Source organism: Coloeus monedula, assembly GCF_965178545.1.
Source record: "Coloeus monedula genome assembly, chromosome: 3".
NCBI lineage: Eukaryota > Metazoa > Chordata > Aves > Passeriformes > Corvidae > Coloeus > Coloeus monedula.
Genome location: NC_138783.1, coordinates 25,461,632 through 25,478,641, shown reverse-complemented (window position 1 = coordinate 25,478,641; position 17,010 = coordinate 25,461,632). Strand labels below are relative to the sequence as shown.

Here is a 17,010-nt window from a genome sequence, read left to right as displayed (position 1 = left end):
AAGATTAGGTAGGGCGAAGAGGAAATTTAAAGAAAAACTCACTAAAAGCATAAAGACAAATACTGTAACAAAACATTATTTAAACATATCAGACAGAGAAAGTTAACAGAACAATGGTATTTATGAAGTGCTGTAGACTATGTGGATTGATAGATTAGGTAGGCAAGTAGTAGTGTCAGTGTGTTAACTAGACTACTATCTATGAAAGCAGTAAAGGTAATCACAGAGGTTACAGAAACTCTACAGTGGAATTGACATTATTGCTTCATTTTCAAGATGGAGTATGATGGAAGAAGGTAAGCTAGCTCAAGGGAAGAAGAGGAGAGCACTGCTCTGGAGATTTATAAAAATACCACAAACCAAACCAAACGCAAACCCCACATACAAAAAACAAAACAAAATCCCAAATATTGAAAGAAAGTACTGGAACATCTTGATACACTGAACAGTGATAGATATTGGTACATATTCCTCAGTCCTTCATTTCATGAGTGAAGCGATTGAAATATACATAAAAGAAGGATTTACTGAAGACTGTCAACATAAAGAACGGTAATTAAAATCTTGGAGGGGCTGACTCTGAAGACATGAACAAGTAAACTCAGAAACAGACTGCAGACATCTTACTGGGCAGTTACAGTGTGTCTCAGTGGCTGCAGCATGACTTACAATACCAACTCAGTCACCTCAAGAATGGAAGCTATGGAACTGTGAGGAGCAATAAGTCTTATCCTTTCCCCTGGTATTTAGAAAGGATAGACACACTGCACAAATATGCTGAAAATGTCCCCTGAAATCATGAGAGTTAGGAACTTGCATGGCAGTTTTAAACCAAAGCTGAGACTATGCATGTTATCACTGACAGTTCTCTAAATGGAGACCAGTAAGGAAAGCACTGAACACCACAACCTAACATCAAGACAGTATTACAGGGCATCAAGTAATAGAACCAACGTTTAGGATAATTAGACAAATTTTCAAAGGCAGCTATGTGTTACAAATATAAGTGATTTATGCATCAGTGAAAGTTGGGCTCTAAAGTGACACAGTTGCTTCTGAAAACATACTCACTGACTTTGTAACTGAAGTACCATATGCTATTAGCCATTTCTCAAGAGAGGAAAAGCCCGAGAGACCAACCTGACAAAACTCACTTAGTGCACTGATTCGAATACAGAGACCAGTTCCTACCAGTAGTACAGCATTTTACACTGCCAGTTCTTCAGTGTATTGTGATGGCTTTTTCAAGAGGCAGGGTGAGCTCAGCTTATAATTTTACATACCTGTGCTTGTACTTGCTTTTGTCTCTACACAATTCAAGCAACATACATCTGCTTCTATGAAAACACAAGTTCTTCCTTACTGATATTTCTTTGATAATTTTACAAACAGAAATACAAGTGCATGGGACATAGAAATCACTTACGACTACTAAAAAGAGAAGCACATATTAAACAAATTTCAAATGTTCTGCAAGATGAAAGTATAATTAAGTGTTGTGACATCAGTATTTGAGAACTACGGATATACTTGCTTTCAGTTTAGCTTTCTACAGAAAAGGCCTGCATCATTATTATTATATCATCTAAAATAGATATCTAAACATACATCACTTCTTAGGTCACCATAAACAACCTAAAAATATTCAGCATTAGCTAAGACATGCCATACATAGATCAGCAAAAATACAGCAGAAATGACTATTGACATACTGCCTGACTCTCTAAACAAGGACGCTGGCAGAATCAGGGTCCCCTCGTCTTCACTGAGAGTGAAGACCATTTGAAAGCTCCAGAGCAGCTCCTAGGGAATCACAGCCACGTATTTCCAGGGGGAGGGGAAAGACCATAAGGGCATGTAACCATTCTCTTCCTGCCACAGAATCTCAAAGAGAAACACAGGAAACCTAAAAGGTAAAGATGAGGCCAAACCACCTTCAGACCTATCCAGCCTCTGTACTAGCCCCAGGCATATCGAACTGGCAGATTCATGGGAAGGGAATGGTGGGTCCCTCTAGCTGCTCAAGAAAATGAAAACCCAGAGTTTACATATCCACTCTCAATGCTCTGTGGAGTTCAGGAATCTCGTGAGGCTCCCACTCTGTCTTTCCCTGTCATGCTGGAAGGCTATAAAGCTACCAAAATCACAACTTGGGAAAAAACAAATACTCTGCTTTGAAGTTCCCATCCTGTGAAAGCTGAAAAATGCTGGAATTGGATCAAGTCAGCCACGGTACTTGAGCATGTAGAGGCAAAGAGTTCAGATGTGGTCTATCATTGACAGTGCTTATAAAGTGCATGCTATTTAATGCAAAAAACCTCCCTGATCCCTTGCTAAAATGTAACTTTAGAAAGTCCTCCCCTATTTCATCAACTTGCCAATAATTGCTTAACAGATTTAAAAAAAAATACACATGCCTTACTTTCCTTCACTACTCATTCCTTACCAGAATCTCAGGTCTCTGCAAGAATTCTGTGTTCTCTAAAATCATAAAAACTGCTTCAGAAGTTTTTCCAGTGATTGTCCAACCTGCCTCTCAGTCCCATGGAAACTTTTTGCAAAGATGTTGCTTTTGTCTTGTCTGGAACAAATTCCTTCCCAGATGGACCATCCAATGTCTAAGAATAACTCTTTTAACTATCAATAGAGACAAAGAGATTCAGTTGCACTGTTCCCGTGGGATTCCTTTGAGTTTGGACACATCTGTTAAGATGCATACATCAGAGTTTGAATGAAGTTTTTGTCTGATTGTATCTTTGAGAACTCGTGAAAGTTTCTGCCAAAATGATCTTATCTCTTGGCACTTGAAAAACATATATAGTTATAGCTGCATTCTGAAAGGCTCCTGAAATAAGTGGCCTATACAGACCAAACCAGTTTAAATACAGCCAAGTCCTGATGACCTCCTTCCTCTCAGCAAAATCTTTAGAAACTTTACCTGAGGCTGTTCAGCTTTTGAACTACAACCTCATGCACTTTATGCATTCTCTATCCGTAAGCAAGGAAATTTGTGAAGACGTGCAAATAGCACAAATCTCATATGCTTCCCTTTGCTTTTGTATAAACTTTCCAGAACCTGTGTTTGTCCTTGCATGAGCACCTTTCTTCTGGTTAAGCACATAGATCTGTTTGTGACAGCTGAGTAGCTAGAGGTATAACCCAGCTGGAGTTCTATCAGCTCACTCTATCGCTTAATTCCAAATTAATTCCAAGTGGTGGTTTTTATCTGCCAAACCCTCCATGAAAACAGTTACCTCAGGAAGCACCTCTTCCCTCTTCCTCTAACTTGTTTCTCCAATTGTATTGCACAAGTCAGCATTTCCCAAGACTTAAAGAGCTGGGACTGGACACAATGCATCCTGTGTTCTGGACCTAGCTTCAAGGACTCATCTCTGCTGGAAATAGAGTGTTCAAATCCAGAAATCTAGGACCCAGTCCAAGTGTGACAAATAATGCAATGTCATTTGGAATAAGTGGCACCAGAAACAGCATGGAGAACATACTATGCTACAGAATGAAACCCTAAACTATGTTGTGCATCACATATGACTCTACACAGGTTTTTTTTTTCTGCTAAGTATTCATATTAGTAAGACTGGCATTCAGACTATTGCTTTAGGCTTTCTTCACCTCTGCCTTTTACAGCTGAGGAGCAGATGGCTATCACTGAGTTTTTATTTCCTATGCTTGGAAAAAAAAATTGATCTGAATCATTCCAAAAGCACCCTGATATTTTAAAGTAGATTGGCTTCTGAACATTTCTCATATTAATAAATATGTGGTGGTGTTTTCTGACAAGCACTAGTGACTGCGCATGCAAAATGGTCAGTGAAGATTTCAAACTGATCTGAATAGGTGGCCCATAAAACGCAAGTATTTTTTTTCCCAGATACATGAATGAGGCCTTATGAAACCATCTGTACATCTGTGCATTTTTCCAAGAATTAATATACCCTACCATGCTGACTCTTTCTGGGTGTTTCTGAATTTTTTATTGAAAATTCCTTCGAAACTTCCTGTCTAACTCCAGCTTTTAAGTATTTTTGTATTATTTTCCATCCACTAGAAAAACTCCCCAGCAGAATGAAGAATGCCCTTTGAAAATGAAGTATCTGCCCATCTGTGGGGGTACAGGCAGTAGCATGGTCTGGGCAAAGGAGGAGAAGCAATGTTGTGCTGTCTAAAGGTAGGGGAAAGGACAGGAAGTCTTGCTGATCTAAAGAAAAGGATCACCATGGGTCCAAAAGTTGAGAGGAAGAAAGATGTGGCAATGTAGCTCTGAAAGGAGGGGAAGAGAAGGACAAAGAAAGGGATTCTAGAGCGAGGGGAAAGAATTGATCCAAAAGGCAGGGCACATCAGAGGTATGGAAAAAGCATTTGTGACGACAGGAAAGCCCATTTTGAAATGTTGGGAGCCACAAAAATTAATCTCTTGTGCCCATGAACATATTCCAGCACTATGAATTGAGGCAATATTAAAAAAGAATACCACAACACATGGTAGAAAGCTATAGCAAATATGCAGTAAATATTCATCATGCCTCATTTTAGTTCATGTGAGTTCTTGCTATTTCGCAAGAGCATACCAAACATTAAATATATGCATACCACCCCCAACAAATACAGCCTGATAAAGGTCATAACCCATCATAAATAATTGTGAGCTTTTCTATTGGTTTCAAAGTTCATAGAATCAGCTAACAGATCAATACCACAAGACATCTTACCATTTCTTGAATTTTTGCAGGACTCTAGCTATATTTTGGGAACTAAATTTCAACAATTCACAAGATAGGACAATATTAATGCTGAAATTGCTATTAAACCCATTTTCTGAAAACAATCCCCCATACTTTCAGTGTGAAAGAAGCATCTAACCTGGGCTGGCAGTTTATTCTTATTTATAGAGTAATAGAATTGTTTAGGTTGGAGAAGGCCTGTGAGATCATCTGGAAGGTGATCTGGGGACATAAAAAACTTAGGAGTCTAAAAGACTGTCCACAGAACAGGTAGAGCATGAAGAGCTGCATACTCCACCTTCCCCCGCTGCCCTCTGCCAATATTCCTCACCCTGAACTTGGCCACCTCAGAAAGCAAAAGCAGGAGTTCATTCTCCAAGTTCCCTACAATCCTTGCTGGCCTCTGTCCTAAGGTTGCTTTCATGGGTTTCCATTTGTACTGTCAAAAAAATCAGTGTGAGGTTTGAAATCCCATTTACTAATGAACTCTTTCATCTTTGTGAATGGGATAAAGGGATTCTTTGTTTGAAAATAAGGATTATTTTTTTTCTTGTTGTTCTGCTCATTTTTTGCATTTTTTCACAAGCTTTTTGTTTTCAGAAAATATTACAAGACAAAAGTGCACTCCAGTTTTAACAAAGAGCCTGACATGTCCAATTTGAAGAGAATTCTTGTATATACTAAATTGCATGCTGCCTGCTGTTCAACTGTTTCACATCTCTTTCTTCTCCCCAAATCACCAGGTGAGATTTAGGAAAGTCTCCCCAATGTTTACCAGCTCTATTAAAATCAAGATCTCTGGCAGAAGCTCATAATGAATAAAGTCAGAAGCCAACAGGAATGAATTGCAGCTAAAGTGATTTTGATAGTGATGATCCCTATAACCCGACTGCTTCCAAGCTTGGCCCTGAGGCAGGATTTTTAAATTAAAAAAAGAAAAGGATACACATACTTTTTAATCTGATTTTTTATTGTCATGCCCTGATTTTTTTTTTTTTAGGCTTTTGCAAAGTCTGGTTGGCTTCTGAGCTGTTGAAACCTAGTGTCATCATCTTCCTCCTTTTTCCCAGTCTTGTAAGTTTTACAAGATCCTAAACCACCACAGAAGAGGTAAACTATATATTCTAAAACTAGTGAGAGATGAGATTCACATTACCCTGCACATTCTTGCCCAAGGGACTTTTGGGCAGGGACCTCTGTGAAACGACAATGTTTTGAAGGGCTGGTGAGGTAAGATGACTTTCCAAAATCCAGTTTTAATAATTTCCTCCCTTATTTTTGTATTTTTTGGCAAAATGGGGAAGAACATTTTCTAAAGGCCAGTTAACCCATGCTGAGTAATCTGAAAGTGAATGCCTTCACAACAAGGGCCTTCAAGCTGGTACAACCACACAGGTCCACAAAGATTTTCCAGACTCTCACAGAGTGATCCTCTCCACAACACACTCTCCTGTCTTCGTGGCAATACTTGACAATCTTGGGCTTCAGAGCCAGGCATTTGTTTTCAGCACAGGCTGAAACTCCCCCAGTCAGGAGATGTGGTTGGGTAATAAGAAGCATGTGACTACATGGAGAGGAGCAACAGTTCTAGTTGGACAGGGACATGCTTGAGGGGTCTTCCCTTTTTAATTTGTAATAAGCAGCAACCTGACCTAACAGCACGCTCTCAGCTTTCTCTGGCTGATTACATTATCACAACCTTAACACAAAAATGTTCTGCTTCAGCGGTAATTCCCAAAGAAGGGAAAAGGTAAGCCCTGAGGACGTACTGCTTATGACATTATGGAAAGAGCATCCAACTGGAAAACCTGGTCCACAGTAAGGGAAGTGTTTTCAAGAACCCCAGCAAGGCCCAGCAGCATGTTGGTGTACTCACAATCAGATGACCCTGTGTGTGCGTGCAGGTTTGTTGGTGAATGTGGAGAGTGGATGAGGGCCGGGCTCAGAGAAGGAACAGCTTCAAGGTTCAGGCAGGGAAGGCCCGGCTTGGCGCTGCATGCACCCGTCTGAGTAATCTCATTCTCCTCAGACGCCTTCTGGTTTTCAGCTGTCTTGGGTTTCTTCCTGAAAATAAACAAAGAGACCTTTGAAGGGACTGACTGCATATTTGGGAAAAGGCATTTTTAGAATCTGTTAAAGATAACTTTCTTCCCCCACCACCACCCCCCTCTCGCCTCTCTTTTCCCTTACAGGGAAGGAGGCAGAGAAGACTTTCCTCCATACTTCTTGTTTGGAAACAAGCTGCTCCTTGTTTTGACTCTGATGCAATGGCCCTGAGACTGTGTTACAGCAAATAGGCCAAGCACGAAGCTCCTTATTCTGCCCCTACTGATGACATATAAAATGAAACTCGTCCCAGTAGTTTAGACAGTCAGAGCGCCGTTTGACAAATATTAAGCAAGGCTGTAGCATTCTGAATAGAGAGAGTTATACAGAAATATAATAGAATTGTCTGAAAAGCAAACAAATATGCAAGTTTCCAGTTCAAAACGAATCAGTGCAGAGACTTGTTTTGTAGGGAAAAGCACTGAGGCAATTTTGAGATGCAGAGGTCATCTAAGTAAAGCATTAAGACTCAGAACCTCAAACAACTGTCTGTGGGTGCTGTGCACACGAACTCTAAACACCCCCCTCCATCCAGGACCTCCAAGGAATTAAGGCTCAGTGGTACACCAAGCAGGTACTTAGTCACCCCCTTAGTTTCACGGACGTGGAAGACGAGGCACCGGGCGAAGTGTCAGGTTTTGAAACACACAGTGAGCACTCTGAACAGGGCGGCGAGCACCTGTCTCACTGCTCCCCCTCCGTTACTCAGCTGCAGGTGCTGCCTCTGTGCTCCCCGAGGCTCGGGATGCAGCCTCCGGCCGGGGACACTGCTGCCCTGGCCCGGGATGCGGCTGGGGCACCCCGGCAAACATCCGGCTGCTCCCGCCGCACGCCGGGGGGAGAACCCTGGTCACTCTTGCGGGAGAGCAGCGGGAGCCGGGCAGGCTGGAGCCATCCCAGTGGAACGCGTTATCTCCTGCCGAGGCGCGAGCAGCGCCGGGCACCCGGGGAGCAGGTCCTGCCTTCCGCCTGCCGGCGGATCCCTTTCCACAGGGCGGGACTCTCCTCACGAGGGGCCAGGGCGGGAGCCCCTTGTCCCCGCGCGCCTCTGCCCTCCTGCGTCCCACCCGGGACGGGGTTTGAGGGCTGCGCCGGCCTCTCCATCCTTAACCCGATGGTGCAGCACGGAAAGCGCCGTTCCCGCGGGGGGCGAGGAGGGGCAGAGCGGGCCAGCCGCTTACATAAAGGCCTTATATAAGGGCGGCACGCCCGGCCGGGGGCAGGGCCCGACCTGCCGCCATTGCCTGCGGCCGCCGGCGGGGGGCAGCAGCGGCCCGGCCCGGGGCGAGGAGCAGAGCGGGGAAGAAAAACTGCAATTAGAATAAAACCAGAAGTTAAACGGGCCAGAAAGAAAGAAAACAAATCCTTACCCCACCCCTCCTCCAGAAAAGCCCCTCCCAGGAGGTGGTGGGCGCGGAAGGCATGCTCTGGACCAGCCAAGGGGCAGCAAGAGGCGCCCGGTGGCAGCCGGCCGGGGAACTGAGCTCTGCAGGTGAACCACGGGGTCACACTGATAACCCCGCAGCTTCTGGCAGCCCTGGTGCGTTTTGGATTACCGGGACTACAAATCTCCACGCCACAGGACGGGCAGATGGTATTGCTGCTGTAAACTACACGTCTATAATCAATGTGGTCAAAATGCACTGGCTGAAGTCTAATCTGATCGAAACCAATAGCACATGACTAAATGGACCTTAGTTAAAGTTGTAGCGGTACAGCAAAGGGCTGAACCCATCTATTCCATTGTAAATGGAAGGAAAATGAAGCCATTTAAAAGTGTGTTTTTTCATGAAGAGTAAACAGAGCATCTTGTCACTCCAAGCTTGGGCATCTTTCCTTTTGTTCCCTGTTCTGTCATCAGAATCCATCTCTTGCTACACAGATGAGAATGCCTGAGACACAAAGCTTGTATGTGAGCACATAGATTTTAAAGTACATGGACTGCATATGTTTTGTTTGTAACAGTCCACATGGATTTTTGGCATAGTCCAAACAAACTCTGGCACACCTTCACACACTTCATTTCCAGATCCCAGGACATTCCCATGTGCAGCCAGCATGCTGGGGACTGCAGGAAATCCGTGCATAAACCAGTGAATTTTTACAGCATTGCTACCCAAGCAGCTTACAAATCGCACACTTTTTTGGCCACGAAGCAAAGGCTGCGTGTAGGCTTGGACTCTGGATGCAGAGGGCAATGAAGTAGCTTGTACCTGGGAGCTGAACTGCTGTCTTTAAGGTCTGTTTTCAGCTCAGAGTTAGCCCAAGTTACATGCTTGGAATACAGCCTCTGACCCCAGGTCTATCCACACACAAAGCTGCCTACCCTGGGCAGGAGACTATGATTTGCAGAGTGGGGGCTCAGTCTGAGTAAACAAGACTTGTCAGTCACTAGCACAGCCATAGTTCTGTTGTTAAACCAAGCACTGACTGATGTTTCATTCTGTGGCTGATCCTGCCTGTGCCTCCCAGGCCTTCGAAACTCATTAGAGGGACAGGTTAAAAAATACTAGAGCAACAGGTAGTGACACCAAGGAGGCTGTGCAAAGCATCCCCTGCGTCTTCCTATCCAAACCCATATATTTTCTGCTTTGCCTAGTTCTAAGGCTGACACTGAACACAGCGATGCTCTTGTGTCATCATCTTTCCATGTTGCAGTCCTGCAGCTTGGTGACTTTTGCTCACTGGGATGGTAAGAATATAGCAGTGGTGCTGACTGGCACTGGAGATGACACCTCTCCACAGCAGTTCATTTCTCTCACTGTTCAGACATGCTCTGCATGTCACTACCACATGAAAGGAATGCAGGCTTCCACAGGAGGAAGGCTAAGGGAATCAGCAAAGTCAGCTAAGGATCTAAAGAAAGCTTTTCAGGAAAGAAAAATCCTGGAGACACTGTGATCAAAACTACCTATGAAGAAACCCAAACAAAGTTCTCCAGTCTGCAATGTCCAATTACTGTTGCCAGCAAAGGCAAAGCCAGAGCAATCCTGCTGTTGCTGTAAGTATATTGCCATTCTTTTGTTCTACCTTATCACCCATACAGAAAGCTCCTATTGCCATGATCTTCACCTATATATTCCAATTAAATATTCTTACATTCTCTTACACAGTCGACTTCTATTGCTATCTTATTGCTATAGTCTTCACAGGGAGAGTTGTTAAGTACTCAATCAGGTTGTGGCATCTCCATCCATCCTTGGAGATTTTCCAAACTTAATTGAACAAGGCCCTGCCTGAGTAACCTAATCCAGCTTGGAAGTCAGCTCTGCTCTGAGCAGGGAATTGGACTAGAGACCTCCAGAGGACCCTTCCAACCTAATTTTTTTTTCTGATTGCACACTACTTCTATGAACACTTCCATCAGCAAGCTCTCTAATATATCGCCATGTTCCAGAAGGTAAAAATGGCACACTAACTTTGGAAAACTGAATTGTTATAGGTGTGTCAGAAACCCTGAAAGAACAAGGGTAGGAGCAAGAATGAAACAAGTAATAAATATTGTTTGTGGAACCTTCCCAAATGACACCTATTTATGTCCCATCTCTGGATTTCATTGATTGGCAATCCTATGTGATTATTTCAGTAGCAAGGGTCAGTCTACCTTGCTACTTTAGTTCTTATGACTACGCTTTTCTCTACATACTAATCTTGGAAAAGAGCTGTTTGCTATTTACTTGTTAGTAAGGGCAATAGTTGCCATGTTGGGAATGCAAAAGACTTGGGAATGTGCTCTTGAAGGAAGGGGCTTCAGTTATCTCCAGTTATCTCCTTCTCCACACACACCCGTGGTGCATTACGAGTCCTTTCCCATACTGAACTTATTCTTAACATTACCAGAGGGCCATCATCATCCTTGCTCCTTGTGAAGAACAGCAGAAGGGGATTACAGCAAAGAGATGGCACTTCTGTACATGGACTTGATGCACAGAATCCCAGGAGTTGGGAACAGAAAAGATACTGACCTTTCAAAGTCTAGAGGGTCCCTGCAGAATTTGTATTTGCTCCTGATTTACAAGAGATTTATCCAGTTTATTTCTATACATCCTACCTACTCTAACACTTTAAATTTTCTATCCTATGTCCATGTACTTTCCTTTTGCTGGTATTCACTTTCAGCATTCCCTTATATTTATTGTGTTATTTTTCATTATGTTAATTTCCACCACTTAAAATATATTACCTTCTTTCTCCATTGTATGGTCTCCCGCAACTAATAGTAGGCTAACTGCCTCCACTGTCATCCCTGAACTGAACTGTGTGTATCAGTGCTTACCAGCTCATGTGTAAAGCAAAATCTACAATCACTGCCATCATTTTATTTCTGTTTTCTGTCAGCATCCTCATTGCACTGAGACATTCGCTCCTTTCCACATACCTTAGCACTGCACTATCCTACAACAAGATCTCAAATGGTGGGCAACTCACAATGATGCAGCGACTGCAATGATCTGGGCACTGGCTGTAAACTAGAATTGGCTCATTTCTGTTTAATTTGAAGGCAGAATGGGTAGTATTTTGGATGTCCTAACCTCAAAGCTATCTAGAAACTAATTACTACTGCTGAGCTTTGGAATGCCTTTAAAACCCCTGCCACACTTCCTCTTTCTTGCTGCCACTCTTGCATACAACTTTCTCTCCCTCAATTCTCCACTTGCTCTCCACAGTTGATTTCTTTGCATGTATCTCCCTTGCAACCATTACTTGAGTTTGGAATCAATTTCCCCTGGATGAGTTAACACGTTCTCACAGCAGGGCCAGCAAACGAGGTCCCTGTCAAAAATAGACAGTGTATGTTGTACTTCTCACACAGCAGCTATAACTAATGCTTGAACCTTCCCTTACAAGGGGAATAGCTCTCTGTCCTGCAGAGACGTCAGGTTAGCAATGAACAAATTAGCTCAGGTATAGGAACCAGTGTAGCTGTGCAGAGCCCACAGTAGCATCTTGGCTCTCAGGGGAAGCTATGATAATGTGGCTGCATGAGAATAATAATACATAATGAACAATAATGAGGCAGTTTTCAGCCTCTGAATACAGGGAGGGCTGGGTCACCAACCAGACCTTTGTTCGTCGCATATTAAACAGCACAGAGGGACCATGCCACAGGGTTGCTGATGTTGTTTAAGTGCTACTGCTGGCTGCGTCTGCCCACCCATGTTCCAGGCATTATTTCACCTCTCCACAGATATGGCATCACCTTATAGTAAGTGCCCTCAGGTCAGAGATGCCTGTAGTGTCCAAGCACTCCACTTAACTCACTGGTGCACAGTTCGTTTGTAACCTTAGTAATTCACAGAGGCTGTATATAATTGAAAAAAAAAAAACCTCCGGCTTTTCAGATCCTAAAAATAAGAGTGTGAAAATAGTTCACGTCTGATTTTAAGCAATATTTTTCCTGAGTGTTCTGCTTCACATTCTTCCTCTGCCTGTGTGCGACTAACACAGCTCCTGATATCAGTGCTTATCACTGCCAGTGTTGTGTCTCTTCCAGACATGACATTGACAATACATATTTAGAAACTGACAAAGTAAAGAGAGGGAGAGATGAGTACAATCACTGAATATAAAAAAATAGGCCTGAAAGAACAACAAAACACCACTGAAATCTGCCCAGAGACCTCACCTCAAAATTCAGGGCACACTGAATGACAGAGCTGAGGGTGAAGCTTCCCAAAACAAGCTCCCTATAAACCACCTGAGCCATCACAGTTTTCCTGCCAGAAGTGTTGCTTCAGTAGTTAAAAGTCCTGCACAGGCTGACTGCCTGAATATTCACACAGCTTCTCTGATGATTTTGCAGCCACATTGATCTTCATGCTGTTGCAGCTACATGACTGGCAGTTTGTTTAAAATCTCTGATTGCAAGTTTGTGTCATACAATGGAAAACACAAACTCCTGAAAACATCGCCATAAAATGTAATATGAAAGAGAAATCCCAGCGGAGCACTGCAAAGCAAGAATGGGAGGCACGGAGAGCTGACAAGAGAGACCCAATGTTCTAGTGCAATAAAAGCCTGGAAAATTTAATCAACACAGAAAAGTAAAATAAACTCCAAAATCCCTTACAGGAGACTGATTAACATAATTAAATTAAACTCAGAGATTAAGTTAAAGTAAGATTGAAATTTGCTGGGTCCTTTTCAGGCCTGAAGTAGGGTTTATATGTCTCAAAATTTGTCCATTTATTCCATCTAAACCATAAGTCTCATGGGAGTTGGGTCCTGACTACAGAGCTTGCCTGGCTTGTAACATCAGAGCATCTCAGCTACACTAACACTGTGACAATACTGGCAATTACTGAGAATTGATCAAAAGAATTCAGAACTATTATATCTACAGGGGGAAAATTACAAATATCAGACAAATGGTCATTTCAGAGCATAATAAAACCACAATGCAAAGTCGAAATTCTCTCAGGCAACTTTACCTATGCAACCCAGCCAAATCTACCAAATCATAAAGGCCTTGAGTCACAAATTACTCAAGGTCTGGAAAGAACAGTGTAAACCTTTAAGAAGTTGCAGTAGATTCCATCTGTATTGCCTGAAACACCAATGACAGGAAAGGTGTCTCATTAAAAAGTAGTAAGAATAAAAAAGAAGATAAACACTGCAGAGACAAACATGGATCAACCAACTAGAACAGCACGAACTAGAGCAATAAGTAGGGAGAACCTGCCAAACTAAAAGATACAAGCAGATCAAACCAGCCATTGCTGAACTACGCTGTGAGGCTATGACTTAAATATTTAACAGTTTTTTTATTGACATACTTTTTGCCCACATATTTCCTTGCAAATTTCAAAAGCAAAACTTAGTTTACCCTCATCAGTAAGGCTCACAGGTGCTGCAGTTTGTTTTTGTTTTTTTAAGATGTCTCTTTTTTGCTGAACAAGAAGTCTTTTATAAGAGATAAAATATACTTACAGTGGTTTCCAAACGGTATCACTCTTCAGGTAAATTACTCCAAGCCTTGGACCTAGTGCAGACGTTCATTGGGGCAGGGAACAGAGAGAGGCTGTGTCTGTACCAGGAAGAATCAAAAGGAAAGGTCAGGGGGAAATAATAATTATTTACTGAGAGCAAGAAAACTTGCTACAACTCTAACTGGCATTCTGTGCTGTGAGCACAGCTGGCTGCAGCCTGGTAGTGCCGAATTCTTCCCACGTCAGTCCCTCCAGCCCTGGCTGCAAACGACCACAGAGTCAGTCCCCAGTTATCCCAGTCTGCCCATGCAACCTGATCTGGTGAAGTAAGGAGGAGAGGGAGGATTAGCTACCAAAAGTGCTATCAGTAGGATTCCTTCTGAGAAGTTGCTCAGTCCAATGGCACGAGCACGGAGCACTGATGGAGAGCTAGCACAAACTTGGCACTCAAGTGCATCTCATCAGAACAAGGCCAGTCCTGTTCTGAGGAGCAACAAACACTTCCTCAGGACTGAAAGGCAGGAAAAGGAAGGAAAAAAATCCTCCTTCATGTCTTTTGCTGTCTTTACATCACAAAAAGCACGGCTCATATCAAAGCAGAAACCCCACTTTTCTCCCATCAGCCACCTGGTCTACTGCAGCAACACCGGGGAAGTAACTTATTGTCTGCCTTGCAGGAAAGGTTCAGCTCAGCAGCAGTTTTATCTCTGAAATCTTCTGAGCTAAAGAGACAGTTGGAATCAATGGACTAAGATGGTATCCACAGAAAAACCTCAACTCCAGTATTTATTAGATGGCGATTTCACCATCCAGATCTAAGTTTTTGGGAGTATTTATATTTTTGGGGGACTTGAATCCCTCTCTAGACTAAGAGAACTCCTCCTTTGCTAGCTTTTTATAATCCTTGGGTGGCTCACTGTGGGTGTAGGGAGTTTGTCTGAAGTTGACATCCAGGGACAGAATTAAATCCTGCTCACTTCACCTATGCAAAGAACTCTTGGGACAGGAACATATTCAGTGCCATCCACAGTGAAGCTACTGGTGCCACTTCCATGAAAAAATGATTTTGCCTACTCTGAGCAGACCAGAAAAGCAAGTATTTGTTTTATCAAAGAAATCAAGAAGATGAATGCAAAATGATAAGAGATGTAATTGTTATTTCACAGGTAGCTAATATCACTGTGCAAGTTGGAATTTATGTCTGAAAATGCAAAACAAAAAAACCCACTGTTTGTGCAGCAGGAACACTGCAATGAGCACCAATGGACACAATGAAGGATTTTCGATGACACTGTAATAAAGCACTTCACAAAATATACATTCAGTTTTATGTTCAATTCACACATTTTATAATGACGATGTTCCTTAGTGACTGGGATATATACTCAATTCTGATTTTCAACAGGCTATATGAAACCTGGCAGCTACATTTTACAGGGGCTCAAGCAAACATTTTCTCTGATTCCAGTTTTTTCAGGTTCTCCCTCTTTGAGTCTGCTTTGAACCGCAAATTAAGTAACTTCAAACACACACACACAAAATCTACAACTTAGTCTGAACCTCTGAGTTTCACCAGGGCTTGGGAGAGGAACCACATGCATCAGGTTAGCTCGAAAGAATTACATAAAACAGCGACACCTTTGACCGGAACCTAGGATTGAGTTTCAAAGGTGCAGCAACGCCCAAGGATTCTGTAGATTTAAGTCCTTGCTAACACTCAGCATGGCTGACTTTCAAGCTCTCCTTCCCACCTCCATGTATGCCCCACCTGTTCTGCTAACGCTGACCTTACTTCTTATACCCACTTTGCACACGAGTCTGTCTTTTATCTGGCTATTGCTCATCTTTTTAAGGCATAAATCCCACATGCCTTAAAGACTGCCTAGTACTTCAGATAACGTGCATTTTTAACTTGTACTAGAAGCAGAAAAATCACAGGATCGGGTCTTTAGTCTTTACTTCGGCAGAACTCCTGCTCACTTCACTCCTAATTTCACACAAGAGAAGCCTAAGAACTGCATGTATTAATCCTGCATATTTTGTCACCTCTCTTTTTGTGTCATTATTGCTCTTCCAATCTCTGGGATCCCAATCCAAGTGGCTCTCTCTTGTAGCACTGCCTAGCACTCAATCTGGCTTCACATCAAGGGTCAGGCAGACAAGTTGTTAGAGATGGGCTGTTGGAAGTCTTCTATAAAATCTGGGCACAAAAATCTCTGTGAAAGGCAACACTTAAAATATCTTCATTTTTCTCCATATTTTTTGCTATGGCCTGGGAAGATATATCTCTTTCCTCCAGTGTGATGAACATAAAGCACTGAGATCCTCAGCAGTTGTTAGGTACTTTTTAAGTACTTGAAATCAACAAAGCCAATGGTACTTCTGAAGACATTGGGAGTGCAACAGAGAATGAAATACCCCAAATTTTTGTAGAAGACTTAATCTTTCTTTGGAAAAATTAGAGGAAAAGGATCTTTGACCATAAGAAGACTGGGCAAAAAGAGAGACAAGCAGGACAACAGAGGAATGGGATGAGTGACATTGGGTTAAGTAACTTCTCCCCTGTCTACCTGGGCTTCTCTATCCAGAAACGGAAAGCATTATATTACTTTTCCATGAGGTACTGTGTGCTTAATTAAGATTTTGGAGGATAAATTTTCTGCATGAATGCATTCCAGAAATGCAGACTTTTATTACTTAAATATTCCCACTGATGATAGTAACTTGGGCATTTTATATATGCTCACTTTTATTGCACCTTGCTCTTTCCAAGTTTTATCTGGTAATTTAGAGGGTGTGAGGAACATTAATCGTATCAGTGTTTTTATTAAGGAAGGTTCATTTTATGAGAGTACTGATGTACTACAGATTGTGATTTAAGATGTACACTTTAGGTCAGTTTTATACTGACTTCAGTGCAGTTGCAGTGAGCATAAAGTCAGGAGAAAATGTGGTGCTTTACATAATAATACTGATGATTAATAGACTTCTGGACCATAACTCTATATTCTGAGGCACTGATCCTCCTTCTCCCTCCTAAAATTTGTGTCCTGACCCTTTCATCTCTTGTTAGCTACCTTTCCAGAGTTGTTCATTAATCAGCACCATTGACCTGATGTGGTCTGTCATATTGTATTACCTAAAACACAGAGAAGCGAGCACTGGCCTGACTCTGCTCTTTACACAACACACCATCATATTTCCTTTACAGATGACTTAAATATTATAAACATCAA

General features: G+C 42.4%; 1 protein-coding gene across 2 annotated transcripts in view; it reads right to left on the bottom strand.

Annotated features, from left to right (window-relative positions):
* Nucleotides 1-17,010, bottom strand: part of ZBTB20 (zinc finger and BTB domain containing 20) — a 444,236-nt gene that overhangs the window by 19,915 nt on the left and 407,311 nt on the right. For both annotated transcript variants that reach the window (XM_082279327.1, XM_082279328.1), the window contains 2 exons: nucleotides 13,776-13,872; nucleotides 6,616-6,803 (listed from right to left, as the gene is read on the bottom strand). The gene's annotated coding sequence lies outside the window, so the exon portion shown is untranslated. The remainder of the gene's footprint in view (nucleotides 1-6,615; nucleotides 6,804-13,775; nucleotides 13,873-17,010) is intronic.